The sequence below is a fragment of the Vigna radiata genome, chromosome 1 (genome assembly GCF_000741045.1).
Source record: "Vigna radiata var. radiata cultivar VC1973A chromosome 1, Vradiata_ver6, whole genome shotgun sequence".
Lineage (NCBI taxonomy): Eukaryota > Viridiplantae > Streptophyta > Magnoliopsida > Fabales > Fabaceae > Vigna > Vigna radiata.
The window spans coordinates 7,760,544-7,771,208 of NC_028351.1; the positions used below are offsets into that span (position 1 = coordinate 7,760,544).

The window sequence follows — 10,665 nt, forward strand, 5'->3', positions numbered from 1 at the left end:
GTTATTGTTTGGAAATGAATGTGGAATGATTACAATGTAAATTATGACTGAGGNGATGTTGTTAACTTGAAAATATGTGAATTGNGAAGGAATAAAACATGATTTCTAGTGTGTTGATGGTGGTAAATGTAGAATCTCTCGGTGAGATCCTTAGTGTTTTAAAATGAAAGTAGGGGCTTAGCCTTGGGAGTCATTCTGACGCTTTAATGGTCAATCAAACTCACTTAGAGAGGTTGAACCATGTGGTGAGAAGTAGTAGGAGGTCTTTAGTCTTGGGGGCTCCCAGTATGCCTCAAGGCGCGGAACGAACTAAACTCGTGACTGTGGCAGGGTGGGGAACCCAAGTTTCATAAGTCACCACGGGTGCAAGACTCGTCATAGCCCGACTATCATTTTAAAGTCCGGACGAGTCAAGTCTAGAAATTCACATGCTTAGGTTGTATTATTAAACTGTTTGTTATGAATTATTATTGTATGATACATGCTTAATCTCAGTTGTATGATTTTATATAATTAGCTCACCCTTGTTTGTTTGTTGGTTGATTTGTATGTGTGTGTTTTTTTTGTTACGATGATCATCCATTTATGGATGTGAGCAGAGGAGAATGAGGTATCTGTGGAGAACGTCCTGGAGGAGAACGAAGACGTTGCTGCTGTTTAGCTTTTAGGACTTTCTTATGCTATTTTTTTATGTCCTGTATTTTGAGACACTTTTATTTCCACGTTTTTTTTTATTTCCTCTAAATTTCTTGGATTACTGTAATCCTAAACTAAACTCCTTAATTATTCTTGACTGCTTTCCATTATCATATTTGATGACGTCTTTAATTTATATGCATGACGCAAATATTATTGGGATGTCACATTATATCTCAATCACAATGTTTTAAATATAAACAGTAAATAAATATATATATTCTTATATAAAATATATTGTAAAACATGGAAAGGTTTCCTAAAAATATAGTTTAAACAAAAAATATATATATTAACAAAATATTTTCAATATTTTTTCTTGTTTTAATATTTGTTTATTTTCTGATTAGCTCATTGTTAATAATAATGGTATGATCGAATTTATTCTTCTCAATTCTAAGTCTCGTTATCTTTTTATAGAATGGTTACATGTCCTTATTGTTAATCAAGAATAAAAAATTAGGGTTAAATATTCAACTTTAATTTTCATTTTGATTGTATTATTTGACTTTATCTTTATAATATAAATCTAACCTCGTATAAGTCAAAAATTACTCTATCCTCTCATTCAAATTAGTTTTCATTGTGGTTACTTTTTATATTTCCTCACATTACATTCAATGTTTTTAATTTAATTTATTTATTGAAAAAATAATTAATATAATAATAAAACAATGATGGCACAATAAATATATTTGTAATAACGTGGTCACTATGAAATTAATAAAGGAAAAAATTATATTAACCTATTTATTAAAAATAAATTAAAATTAAGATCAATAAAACATGATGAAACGAGAAATTAAAAAAAAAAAAATCGAGGAAAAGAATCATTAACCAATATTCTACGTAAAAAGATAAAGTATTTGGGAGGATCATAAATATTAAATTTTTCAAAACAAATATTTCAGATATAATTTAAATTAACTCATAAACATTGCGTCGTAATAAAAATAAATAAATTTCGAATCAATACAGAAATTTTCAAATATATTTTAAATAATATTTTTTACAAAGTATAAAAGTTAAAAAATAATCTTTTCCGTTGTACTAAAAAGTTATAAGTTGGGCCGCTAGAGTAAAAAGCAAGCCCATTGGGCCAGATTATAGCTTCAAAAAGAAAAGCCTCCGCATTTTAAAATAAACGAAAAATATACACCCACCGTGGGGCTCTACTAACTGAAACGAACATTTTACTACACTAAAATGTTATTAATTGGGTCAAAATAGTTAGTAGTTGGGCCATTAGAGGAAAAACCAAGCCCATTGGGCTAAGCCTCTGAATATTAGAAAAACATATAGAAAATTCGCCCACCGTGGGGCTCGAACCCACGACCACAAGGTTAAGAGCCTTGCGCTCTACCAACTGAGCTAGACGGGCATTTTGTGTTACATGAAAACAAAAATGATTTTATAATTTAAAATACAACGGAAAATCAAATTGATTGCAATATGAATTTCTTCATTGATTAATATATTTTTTAATCTAAAAACAATAATTAAAATACCCTTGATAAGTAAGAATTGAAATTCTATTTATGTATCTTTTGCATAGTAAGGATTTTTTTGTTTTAATCACTAATATGTTATAAATTTTTATTATTTGATACTATCTTAGTTTCACATAAAATAATAAAAATTATTATTATTATTACTACTGGGAAAAAAATATTATATATGAAAAAAAAAATAGTGGGTGATTTGTAATCTTTTATTTGTTAAAGAAATTGGTTATTTTTAATGTGTGTTGTTGATATGTATCTGATTACTTTTAGAATTTATAATATTTTTCAAATGTTTTAAAATATAATTAAGTGTAAAATAAAATTATAAAATATGTACAATTTAAAATATATTACGAATTAATGTTACTCACCGACTCAATGAACACATACATCCATAGAAAGAGAATGCATTTAAATGGATTTATAATTGGAAAATGATATTTTGACACTAATTTTTTGACACCATTTTAACACTGTAGACGTGTCAAAATGTGGTTGGACCATTTTAAATTTAAAAAAAAAAACTTTGATTTTTTTTTTAAATATGCCCTTGTCTCAACTTTTTTTAATTTGAAATTGTCCAACCACGTTTTGACACGTATGCAGTGTCAAAAATTGGTATCAAAATATCATTTTCCTTTATAATTCTATAATATTTTTGCTCGTCTTACATACTTTTTAATTAGTTTTTTAGTCTTTGATAAATTTTGAAAAATATTTATATCTACTACGACAATGCAAGATTGATGCAATCAAATAATAGAAATACACTGAAATACACAGAAGTGTTATTGAATAATGAATGAGATCGAATCAATGTTAGTAAACTTAGTTTTAATGATTAAATATGTCTAACATTATAGTTATAAACTAACATGAAATAATAGTAAAAGTTACATATTAGGTTAGAATAATTTTACTCACAGATTTATAATTATCTTTATATTATAACTATAATACTATACGTTAAACTTAACTCAATCTTATAAAATCAATTTTTAAAATAAAATTTACATTCATTTATATATTTTAAATTAATCGACGAAACTTTTAACACTAAAAACACGTAAATAGTAGACAAATGATTAGCATGATTAGGGTTTACGAGGGAGGGTAAGTAAGAGCAGAATAAAGGTTGCAACAACTGCTGTTGGAAACAATTAAGATATGGGCACTTCTGAGTTACTCATATTCAATAGGAACCTTCAAATCATGTGAAAACTCTAACCATTTCTCTGCACTCACAATGCCATGAATTAAATATACTTTACCTACTCTTCTTCACACACCCTAATCCAAACAACACACAACTAAACAAAATAATCATTAATTTAGGAAAGAAAAAACATCCACAAAATCCAAAACTTAACCAGAATAACGGTGACTTTGAGTGGATAAGTCCAGAGTTAATGATGAGAATAATACAAGTAGTATAATTTTAAGTCTAACTTTTTTAGTAAATTTAAGGGCTTAACCCTTTTTTGTTCCTAAATTAAGTTCTGATGTTCAGTTTAGTCTTTACTTTTAAAAATGTCAACCTTTAGTCCCTATTATATGAAAAATGTATCAAATCAGTCTTATTCGTTAATAAATCACAAGTTTTTTTATTAAATGGTTTGTTGTTCATAACACTTTCCGTTAACAAATGACAAAATATTGGATACCTAGGTAAAAAAAAACTTGTGATTTATTGTTCATTAAGTATTCTCACGAGAACTTATTTAATACATTTTTCATATCATAGGGACTAAAGGTTGACATTTTAAAAAACGAAGACTAAATTGAACATCAGAACTTATAAACTAAAACATGATTTAAACCTAAATTTAAACTATGAAGCTATCTGGATTAAAAAAAAGTATCTTATAATGTCACTTATATGCAACGGATCAGTCAATTATGCGAAGATTTACCTTAAACTGTGTTAAATAACATGGTATGAGAGCACATAAAACCAAATCGAAAACCTGAATTAGATGTTTGATTTGTTCATGATTCAGCATTCCAATCTCTTGTCTTAACTTTACTCAGGTCGAGTACTTTAGATCTAAACGAGGTAGCATACTGCCAAACTTTTTCCACAACCTCGCCACTTTCTCTTTCCTTTTTTTATTATCTCTATATATATTATACAAGAACCCCACCATCTTTTACCCTTTATCTTTCTCTGCCTTTCCCTTTGGTTGCTCCTACCCATAAAACCTATACTAACAAACCACATTTTCTTCTCTTTGGTTAGAGAAATAGAAAGGAACTTTCTTCCATTCCATTTCATTCCATTCAGCTTAAGCATATACTCTTTCATTCTTGAATTAACACCATGTCATTGACACTTTTCCTCTTCTGCATCTTTTTCTTCTTCCCTTGCTACCCGTGCCACCCTGACTCAGCAGGAACAAACACCCTTAAACCCATTTTGCTAACCCCATCCAAGCCTTCAACAATCCCTGCATTCCCGGAACAGTCTGATGTTGCAGGGTGCCCTCTTACCCTCTCAGATGAGCTCTTTGATGGGATCAAGAGTGCATGTGGTGGTGCCAAAAGTGGTGGTGACATGGAGCTCCACCGCAGCAGGTGCTGCCCAGTGCTTGCAGCATGGTTGTATTCTGCATATTCTTCTACTGCACTGGGCATGGTGGGCCATAGGCATAGCAGTGTTCGTGGCCACGGTACATCAGTATATGACATGATGCCTTTGCTGCCAGATGACTCAGAAACCTGTGTGAATGAGCTAGGAAAGGCTTTGGAAGTGAGGGGAATTGAACTCACCAAGCCTAATGAGACTTGTGATGTGGTTTATTGCTTTTGTGGCATTAGGCTGCACCATTTGACATGCCCAGATGCTTTTTCTGTTAGCCAAAGTGGGGAGCTTTCGGGGGATGCAAGTGTGAGAAGGTTGGAGAAGAATTGCTTGAGTAGTAGCACTGATGTCAATGGCTTACCAGGTCTTGGAGGGTGCTCTAAGTGCTTAAATACCCTCTATTTGGTGAGTTTTCCCTATATATATATATGCATAAACAAAGCTTACTCTTTTTCTCTTGGGTATTGTCTTCATGTTTTGGTGTCATTTGCTTAGTTCATTGTGACTTGAAAGTTGATGGATCTTGTTGAAAATTGAAGATCAGGATGGTGTTTTGGTTTCATTTTCATCTTCACTCATGTTTGGTACTCAGTAAAGTTTTGACATGCTTTTGCTTATTTGTGATGTTGGTTGCTTTCTAAGTTTTTGCATAGTTTTCACGCGCCTTTGGACTTTGTGTGGTTCACGAACATGGATGGAACCGATGGTTGATTCAGCAACTATTTCTTTTTTTGTACCATGAGAGTTTAGAGAAACCAGTATCGACTCTAATGTCTCAAAAATCAAGTTCTTAAATAAACTAGTATAGCTGGGATATATTAAGCAATTATAAGTGCAATGTCATTATCTTGGTACTTGAAATGAAGCTGTAGTTCTGAATTATTGGTATTAAGAGGACCGTTTAGCTAGCAGCATCAGTCATTTTAGATAATTCTCTTTTGGATCAAGTAAGAAAATGACTTAAATAAAATGGTCTTGTGTGAAACTAGCTTTCTTTTTATTATGATTTATGACAGATAGTGTCATTTGTTAAATGCTTGAGACCCCATAAATTTTGTCAATTGGACTGTTCTTATTATTAGCCTGTCCTGGTCATAAATGATGGTTTCTTAATATAGAATTTTAGTTCTGTGCTTTTTCTTTCCCTCATATACACCAATAGATCTTTGACTTCTCTGCTTCTTCTGAGTCATTCATTCTATTGTGTGTCATGTTCACATTTTTGAGAAAGCACCACACAGTTTCGAGAATTAGATAACACCAACATCACTTGTGGCAGTGTTTGGATTTGTCTTTCTTGTTTCTGATTGTTGCAGAAATGTTGCTAGAATCCTTGCAATCGTTTCAGAATCTTAAAAATTGTCATCTGTAGACTCATGCTAGGTGTCACATTTTTTGCTGCATTCAAAAATATTATTCAGGGTTGCTAACAAAATTAATCATTCCACATTGCCAAACTTAAAAACCTTGCATTAGGTAGTGTACTAGCCTTGATATGCACATATGAGAGACCCTTTCAGCTATGAGTGGATGTTACACCTACCAAGATGCTATTTAAGAAGCTTTGATGCACCAAACCCCTTTTGTGTAATCACTCCTAAGTATTATATGCAACCCCTTTTGATATTCTCATTGAAGTATTACTTCTACGCAGCTTAACAAGAAGTCTTCAAATTCAAGCAAAGCAGAAGAAGACAGGACCACCAAGATCCACAACAAAGACTGTGAGCTTATGGGCTTGACATGGCTTCTGGCAAAAAATAGAACAGCCTATATGCACACAGTTTCAGGGGTTCTCAGAGCTTTGATGTTGAACACCGATGGCTCTTACCCTCAATCTTGCTCTCTAAACAGTGATGGAATGCCTCTTGCTGTGGACTCATCTCAAATCTCTGATCACTCTTCATCAACCAACCTCCAACCACTCATCTCTCTTTCTTTGTTTACCACTACCTATGCATTTTACCATGCTATCATCTTAGCTCTGACATGAGCCAAAAAAGGATCTCAAACATGACATTTTGTAGATTTGGATCTTTATGTTTTTGCTTAGAAATACAGTTTTTCTCTGTCATGGATTGCAGGGTGTGTATCAAGCGAGATGAGTGTTTATAAGAGAGGACAAGAGAAGTTAACCATGCATGGATGATAAAATCAGAAAGTCATGTGTCTTTGACTTTGTTCATAGATCATATGATAACTAAACAACTTTTCATCATAATCACCATCCATGTGTGGTTGCATAATCTAGATTTCTTTCTTTTACTCTTTTGAACAAACACTCCTCTCACTTGATAAGTATCCCTTGATTGCAATAGGTTGAAGTGTTTGATGTTTGCCACGGTTTTGTTTTGTTTTGGTGGACCACCATAATAGGAACTTGTGAAGTTGTTTTCAAGGGACAACATTCGGAAGCAGTGTTCGGTTATATGTTTCACGGGCAATTTATGGTTATGGAAAGTCAACTTCAACACCAGAACACACTCATATTCTCTGTTGTCTGCACTATGCAGTGAGATTTTGCTACCAAAATTATTCCAAAAAGTGGAAATTGACTTTCGAATTATAGGACGGAGAAGCCAAAAATGACTTACGAACTATGTAATCCAAAAATAAAAAGTTCCAAATTACATATAAAATGAGAAATTTTATATTAATGAGATGAAGGAAAAATTTGCTTAAATTGATGTACAGTTGGACCAAACATATAATAATTGGGCCATTAGAACAAAACAAGCGATAGCCCATTGGGCCAAAACGCAAACACAGAAAAAAACTGAATATACCAAAAGCGCCCACCGTGGGGCTCGAACCCACGACCACAAGGTTAAGAGCCTTGCGCTCTACCAACTGAGCTAGACGGGCTTTCTTTAAATTTCTAGAGAAATTAATATCTATCGTTTTGTTTCTTTCTGTAGTTTTTTTCTTTTGCGAACGTTACCTACAAGTTGGGGACCTCACCCTTGAGGATAAGGGTGACCCTAAAAAAAGCAGAAACTTTTTGTGGATAATTTTTTGGAAAATGACGTATTAGTAAATTGTAAGGATCAGTTTGGCAGTCACTTTTGACTCAAGTCTTTGACTATTAATCACAGTACAAAGTGTAAACCATTCATTTTCTTTTTGGAGCTTTTCGAGTCTTCATAATGACATATTTTTGCATATATTTAACCTAATAATTCATATTTTTTTCTATTATAACCTGAAATTTTACTTAAAATAAGAGTGACTTATAGTAAACTTAAATATAATAAGTGTCATGCTTACATAGTTTAGTATATATTTATCATCTTCTTGTGATATCTTTCTAATAAGCTATAATCTTGGACCATATAAACGAAATATTAAATGAATTTGGATTGATATGACTTTTTCTAAAAGATGAAGCCATTAGTTTTGGATTGTATTGTTTGATGAAGATATAGTGCAAAGAAAGGATAGAATTTTGTGGAAGCATGATTGGCCCAAATCTATCATTGATGCTATGAACAAGGTTTGAAGTATCTAAGTTGAAGAAAAGTTATAGTTTGATGATGAGAAAGAGTGGATCTTATTGAAGTTGTTGACCATAATAAGTTGTGTTGAAAATGATGTGCATGATAGTCACAAAAAGAGACATTAAGATGGTTTTCTTTTGCTCTATTTTCCAAAACCTTGTGGGAATGTGGGCTCTATGAGTCACCATCTACATCATCATCAAGTTGGAATTAGGGTTACATATTCAAAAATATGTAAGAATTCTTGTCATCAATATGTAGATGTATGATAAATAGAATTATATTATTAAACATGGTTTAATAAGATATTGTGTATTTTAAAATATAAAATTCCATCTTTTTTTTAATTTTTGAAATATATTTTAATAAATAATATATTAATATAAAGTATTACGGTAATAATAGCAAAAAAATGATATTTTAATTTCACAAAAGCTACTTTCTCTTCCTTTCCGTTCAAAGAGGGGCAAACAATTAAAAACGTGGGTTCCATATACTTTTATTGGTTTCCTTTGTCGTGACATGTTCTGAAAAGCTATTTAAAAATTTTTCACTCTTTGAAGATTAAAAATAAAGAGGAATTAAAGTAATACTAAAGTTATTTTTAGACAATCTCTTTCTTTTATAGGGTTTTTTCTAATATTTGAATAAGTGATAGGAGTATCATTTTTAACATAATAATGATTTTTGGTTGAAATTATTCAAGAAGTAGTAAGTCCTATGTTTTCTTCTTTATTATTTTTAGTAAATTTGAAATGATAGAAAACTGTAAAAGTTTTTGCACGGAGTGAGAGGAAGGAGAAGCCGTTCACCGACATTTAACGGCTATAATAGCCTTATGTGACGAATTTGCCCATCAATTATTACAAAGGGACAAACCTCTATGACTGTTTCTTTGTCCCAAAAAATATGGTCCATGCATGTAGTCCTCCCTTGCAAAGATAATATATTTCAATTCTCTTTTTTTTTTTTTAATTCACTTTTTTTTTCTTAAAATGAATTTAAATTGAGTTTAAAAAAATTATTTTTGAAAGAAATAAATGTGTTTTAAGTTATTATGCCTTAAACACGAAATTGTAATTAATTTTGATAGATTTTTTATGTTAATCATTATTAAATTCAACATAAAAAATTGATACAACAACAATTTTATAATAAAATAAAAAACTTTTATACTACTTATATATAAAACTGATATAAAAAATAATAACGATATAATAAAGTAAAAAATTTTATATGTCAATTATATTTCTAACATATAAAAAAAACTTATAGAAAGTGAATGCCTATATTATTTTTAATTTAAAAAACATATTATGTCGATTCACTATAATCGATATAGAACTTTTTATTTTTTTTCGTCCTTTTTTTTCTAATCACATTTCATTTTAACGTGTTGTTTGTATTTTATCTTCTTCATATTCTTCTTTCTCGTATTAACTCTTGTTTCTTCTTTTTTATTAGTGATTTTCATATTTTTCCTTTTATTGTACTTGGTTGTTGCTATTGTGTTTTCCCTTTGGCTTGTGGTCGCTTTTGCTCTTGTGAAGGTCTCTTTACTTAGTTTTGCTCTCCCTTTGGTCAATTTTGAACACTAATTTGTTATTGGATTTGTTATTGGTGTTTATTCGTGTTTATCGAGACATTATAACAATGTGTTTATTAGGTTATCTATGTTGGTGTCGAAGTCTCAAACCTCTTTAGTGACAAAGTGCGCAACAATACTAATATTTAGAATAAGACAGGGTCAACGAGAACACAAACTTCACTTATGCGAACAAAGAAGCAGAGAAACCAAAGCAAGGAGTGAATGACAATGACGGTAAGCATGAGGCCAAGGCAAAGCATGTTGCTTATAATAGAATTAGGGTTTCATTGAAGAATTTGATAATGGAATGAAAGTGAGACTTTTTATGCCAGTTGAAGCATAACTGGCATAAAAATATGAAAATTTGTTATATCGTTTATATTTATGTCGATTCCATAAGTAACATAAATATTATTTCTTAACACAACAACGTTAAGGATGTGTTATTTGAAGGGATTTACAATTTGTGAAAGACTAAGAGCAAGTTCTTTGGTTTTTTACTTGCAGTGTTGGGTTGATTTGTGAAAATAGATTTGAAGGAGAAATGTTGAATTCCATCCTTGCATGGATGAAGAGATTAAAGGATAAAAACAACTCAACATTAATATTTTACACAAATATCCTTCACTTTTATTTGAATTCCTTTATCAATAATAATAATAATAATAATAATAATAATAATAATAATAATAATAATAATAATAATAATAATAATAATAATAATAATAATAGTAACTATTATTATTATAATAGTAATAATAACTACGTTTTCTTTTATTTTAATGTTAATTATATGGA

General features: G+C 30.6%; 2 non-coding genes and 1 pseudogene across 2 annotated transcripts; 1 reads left to right on the forward strand and 2 right to left on the reverse strand.

Annotated features, from left to right (window-relative positions):
* Window positions 1-2,004: 2,004 nt before the first annotated feature.
* Window positions 2,005-2,077, reverse strand: TRNAK-CUU. Its single transcript has one exon. It is a non-coding gene; the product is annotated as a tRNA-Lys (tRNA).
* Window positions 2,078-4,342: 2,265 nt separating this feature from the next.
* On the forward strand, window positions 4,343-7,217 carry LOC106763886 (annotated as a pseudogene).
* A 357-nt stretch (window positions 7,218-7,574) lies between these two features.
* On the reverse strand, window positions 7,575-7,647 carry TRNAK-CUU. The gene has a single exon. It is a non-coding gene; the product is annotated as a tRNA-Lys (tRNA).
* Between the last annotated feature and the right edge of the window lie 3,018 nt (window positions 7,648-10,665).